The sequence below is a fragment of the Rutidosis leptorrhynchoides genome, chromosome 2, assembly GCF_046630445.1.
Source record: "Rutidosis leptorrhynchoides isolate AG116_Rl617_1_P2 chromosome 2, CSIRO_AGI_Rlap_v1, whole genome shotgun sequence".
Classification (NCBI taxonomy): domain Eukaryota; kingdom Viridiplantae; phylum Streptophyta; class Magnoliopsida; order Asterales; family Asteraceae; genus Rutidosis; species Rutidosis leptorrhynchoides.
Genome location: NC_092334.1, coordinates 622,850,949 through 622,856,640, shown reverse-complemented (window position 1 = coordinate 622,856,640; position 5,692 = coordinate 622,850,949).

Below are 5,692 nucleotides of genomic sequence, written 5' to 3'. Positions count from 1 at the left end.
TAACGTGGTTTTATTACAGATTATGTCTTTATTAGCTATTAACCTACGAAAAACATCATGTCCTGGGTGTCCAAGACGCTGATGCCAAGTAATAGGACTAGTGAGAAGAGCATGTTGAGTAGAGTGCGAGACGGATGGCGTAACAGGGTAGAGATCTCCAGTGCTATCACATCGGAGAAGGAGACGGCGAGTGAAATAGTCTTTTACAGAAAAACCAAATTCATCAAATTCAATCGACACTTTATTATGACGAGTAAATTGCCTGACGGAAATGAGATTTTTAATGATATTAGGTGTGACAAGAACATTATGTAGGTGTAGTGGTCGATGTAAGGTTGGGAAAAAGCTATGACCGGTGTTTGTGACAGGTATTGGATTCCCATCACCAACAGCGACAGACGGATAAATGCAATGATTAAAAACGCTACTTAGATTATTTACAGAGGATGTTAGGTGAGAGGTTGCACCTGTATCCATATTCCATCCAGTGGGGCATCCTGAATAATGTGGAGAAGTCGGAACAACCTGTTGTGTCATGTGTCGAGTGTTAAAAGCCTGTTGAGGTCCATACTGGGAGTCAGATGTACCTGTTTGAGCAGAAGACCCAGTATACCTTAGCAGGGGCGGATTTGAGGGTGTGTAACATGTACGTTTGCACAGGACCCATAATTTAAAGGGGCCTATAATCTAACAATATGTAGTAATTATGAATAATATTGTTATGACTAATTTTGTACTTAACCTAATTATTGTATACAAAGGGCCTAGTTTTTATTAATTGAACAGGGCTCATATAAAAATTTGCAATCGATGAGACGCCCCTGTACCTTAGCTGCTGAAGATGAACTGGTGTACTATGGGCCAAATTTTTATAAGGCTGATGGACTAGTGTTTGGGCCTGGTTGAGCTGCTCAATGATCTTTTGTTAGGCCTGAATGATTCCCAATAATTGGGTTTGGGAGAAAGTAGTCTGAATACTTTTGCTCTGTACGCTATTAGGGTTCCATTGCTCTCTACGCTTGTAGGAATTGGATGGAGTTTTATAATATTTGTTTATATAATTGGCCATATTATGCCGGCTGAAAGAAGAAATCAAATAGCGCTTACAAGTTTGACTTTTGTGGCTTTTGTAGAATTTTGCAATGCAAGTGGTGTAGATATAAAAAAATAAAAAGAAAAACCAAAACTTGTGAATCAACGTTTGGAAGCCACAAACAGAATGAAGCTATATATTATTAAAATATATGATGAGGACAAATATTTAGTTGAAAGGCTAAGTGGTGGGGTTTATAGAATTCGTAGATATACAAAGTTCGACGGTGATTTTTGTTGTGATTGCAGGTGATAAAATTTGGTGTCGGGTGTTTTTAGGTTAAGGCTCTAATACCATGAAACAAGATTAATTTCCCATGATCCTTTCATTACAATCGGCTATCATATATATACATGGACCTTAAGACTAGCTTCCTCTATATATGGACTATATCCTTACAATAATAGAGTGATATGCCAACTATCAAGACAACTAATATATTAAATGAGAGATTAACATGCAATATATAAAATATATCCCTTAACAATTATTTCCAGCATTAATTACACATTTGACGTTGCTAAAAATAGTTTTGTATGTTTATAAATTTCACATGTTTGTGTTTGTGTTTGTGAATATGCGAGATCTCGATTGTTCATGTACGATGATTTGCAGATGATATATATTTTCAAATTAGTTCATTAGAAGTTGTTGATTTGTGTAGGTTTGGAGTTCTTAACATTTGTTTTAATTTGAATGTATCATAGGAATCTATCTATTTAATTTAAATGAATACAATATATAATATATTTATTTGTTTATATTTATATTAATACGAATGAAAAAAATCAAAGATTTCTTGAGGAATTAATAAAACAAAAGTAGTACAATGGTAGAAAATAATAAAAATACCTTTTTAAAATAAAATATTTTTATGAACAGTAACTTGTTTTTTACGCAAATGATAATATAAGTAATTAAATGAATACTATATATAATATATATTTATTTGTTTATATTTATAATAATTCGAATGAAAAAAAATCAGAGATTTCTAGGGGGATTAATAAAACAAAAGTAGTGCAATGTTAGAAAATAACGAAAATACCTATTTAAAATAAAATATTTTTATGAACAGTAACTTGACTTTTGCTCAAATGATAATATAAGTAATAGTAATAGTAATAGTAATAGTAATAGTAATAGTAGTGTATTACATGGTTGGAAGTGAAAAAATATAAACTCATTTCATCTACTCCCTTCATCCTATAATAACTGTTCTATTTGATTCTTCAAAGTCTTTCTTCATAAATTTTGAGACGATTATATATGGAGTAATAGAATTCCTTTATATAATTAAATTTGTTTATATAAGTGGAATTGGTTTGATTTGAATTTGGTTAAGAATTTTGATATGGATTTAATTATAATTTCATTTTATGTAATGCTAAATTATTTTGAAATAAAACTTTTACGTGATTATATAATAGGAAGAAAGATGGGATAGTGAATTTTATGTTACTGTTCTTGAAAAAAATGAATGCAAGTTTAGGATTAATGTTTTCTATTAACAAAATTGCGCAGGTGGAGGTACTGATGAGGGTTTATACATCACCGAACAAAAATTGAACTAGACGAAATTGCCCTCACATTCTGCGCACGTGACAATATTTAAACGGTGATAAATTAAGGGGAGTTACACTCAGGGTTATCCGTGTCATAAAATGAAAGATTAAGGTCAACGAGGTAAAAAAAAGAAAAAATTAGACTAAGGTTACTTGTGTTGTTTGAGATTTGAGATAAACAAGTTTTTGGTTTGTCACGCGCTGTAGCGACGTTTTTTTCCAAATAAAGGTTGACCTAAAAAAAGAAAAACACTACCCATGTCATTCCATAATTTCGAACTTGCTATACCAATCGGTTACGTATGCCTTTGTGTTACATATTACAACTGTTAATATATATCTAGTAAAAAACGTTTTGATTTCACAATTTACTCTTCACGGTGCTTTTCCTATTGATCATATAGTTAATATGAGGGATTAACCGTGCAATTTTTTCTGTTTTAAATGCACCAAAAGAATCTAATGAACACTTTTTGGAATAGGGAAGTATCTTAACTCTAATATTAAATTGATAACATATTCCACTTTTTATAAAAATACATGTCCCTTCATCGATCTTTCAAAAGCCTTGAAATGATTCCTCAATTTCGATTGTCGTTTGTTCCCGTTCTAAATCTACCATGTACATAACAATAATTTAATTATTAGTTTAACACGTTTCTGTAACATAACATAATATAACAGTTCAAGTAAACATTATAAAACAGTTTACTTATGTAATAGTAACAACAAATGTGCTACATGATGAGTTCATAACCTAAGTTACCCTAGTATAATATGTATTTTATTACTTTCTTCGTCTTAATTTAATAGTCAATAGACAGAAAACACACAGTTTAAGAACAGGTGACCGTTACATATACTTTTTTGTCTACTTTCCAGCTTTACCTTTAATTTTTACCTACATTTTTGTCTTAGTTAAATAAACTAAGACTATAAAGGTTATTTAATCATTTAGTTATCTATTCATAGAATTGGATTATTAGTTATGATAAATAAAAAAGGAAAGATGAACTATTAATATGGGAGGGAGGAAATATACAATATGGAGTATAAAATATAAATATAGTAGGCCTTATGTAACATGTCATAAATGGGCTAACCAGTATAGCCCAAACAAAAATGTAACCCTTTGGTTGTAACATCGTTGATGTATTGTAAAATCATGTTCATATCACATATCACACATTATTATATTATTATACGGATTATATAAGTAATATTTTTTTTTTTAAAAAAAAAAGCATGTGTATGAGTGATTATTATAGTAAATATTATTTTCTTTACTAAAAAAGATGAAGTAAATACGGATGATATTTTGATTTATGAAAAACTCTGTATTAGATATCGAAGTTTAAATCCGTATAGATATGGCGGGTATTATGCACATGAGAAATCGAAAGAACGAAATGTTAAGACTTAAATAAACTGATCTTGTATTAAATAATGATTTGTTTGATACAATTGTATTGGTTTTTCTACATCAGAGAAGTTGGTGCTTTATACAACTTTCATTCTAACAGCTAATTCTAAATTGGGTAAGGCTCCAAACTACTTTTGGAACCACCTTGATTAAAGAAGAAATCTGCTGTTTGTAGCCTGCTCTTATAGCCATTTGGTTACTTGGACTTGTGCAGACATGTGAACCTCTAATTCGGGATATGATGAAGCTGACCACTTCTGATCCCAAAGTCAACTTACCTAAAAAGGTAAATTGATTATTTGACTTTATCTAACACTCCTCCTCAAGTTGAATAGTGAGATTTCCAATATTCAACTTGCTAAGGACGTCGCTAAAGAATCTTCCATTGACAGATTTGGTGAGAATGTCTGCTAGTTGATCTTCTGATCTGATTGATGGAAGAGAGATAATTTCATTATCTAATTTTTCTCGAATGAAATGTCTGTCGATCTCAACATGCTTCGTCCTATCGTGTTGGACTGGATTTTCTGAGATGTCAATAACAGCTTCGTTGTCGCATAAGATTTGAATTGCTTCTTTTGGGGGAAATCCAAATTCTGTTAACAGCTTTTTAATCCATAGTGCTTCGACTACCCCTTTTGTTATTCCTCTAAATTCTGATTCAGCACTCGATAAAGAGACAACTTATTGTTTCTTGCTTCTCCATGTCACTAGGTTTCCTCCGACAATTGAAAAGAAACCCAATGTAGATCTTCTATCCCCTTTTTCTCCAGCCCAGCTTGCATCTGTATATATTCGAGTCTTTAGATGTCCATGTCATTTAAAAACAACTCCATGATCCGTTGTTTTCTTCAAATATCTAATGATTCTCATTACAGCTTCCATATGGTGAACCTGTGATTGGTGCATGAACTGACTCACAACTCCAACTGCATGTGCTATATCAGGTCGAGTGTGAGCAAGATAGATGAGTTTTCCCACCATCCTTTGGTATTTCCCTTTATCGGCAAGATCAGCTTCATCTTTCATAAATAACTTCTGGTTTGGAATCATTGGAGTATCAGCTGGTTTGCAATCAATCATACCTGTTTCTGCAGGGAAATCAAGAACATACTTCTTTTGACAGATAAATATTCCCTGTGGAGATCGTAATACCTCAATTCCCAAAAAATATTTAAGTCTGCCCAAGTCTTTCATTTCAAATTCTTTAAATAAGTTCAATTTTAAGTTAGAAATTTCCTCTTTATCATTTCCTGTTATTATCATATCATCAACATAAGTGATTAACATCAACATAAGTGATTAAGCATGTAATTAAGTTTCTTTTCGTTTAAAAAAGAGAGTATGATTCGAGTTACTCTGTTTGAAATCATATTTTTCATAAATAAAGTAAATCTCCTAAACCAAGCCCGTGGGGATTGTTTTAACCCATATAAAGCCTTTTTAAGTCGACAAACTCCCCTGTTTTTAAAGTTGTCGGTGAATCCTGGTGGTGCGTCCATATAAACTTCTTCCTTTAATTCGCCATGTAGAAAAGCATTCTTCACATCAAATTGGTGAAGCGGCCAAACTTCATTTGCAGCGATAGAGAAGAGAACTCTAATGGTATCA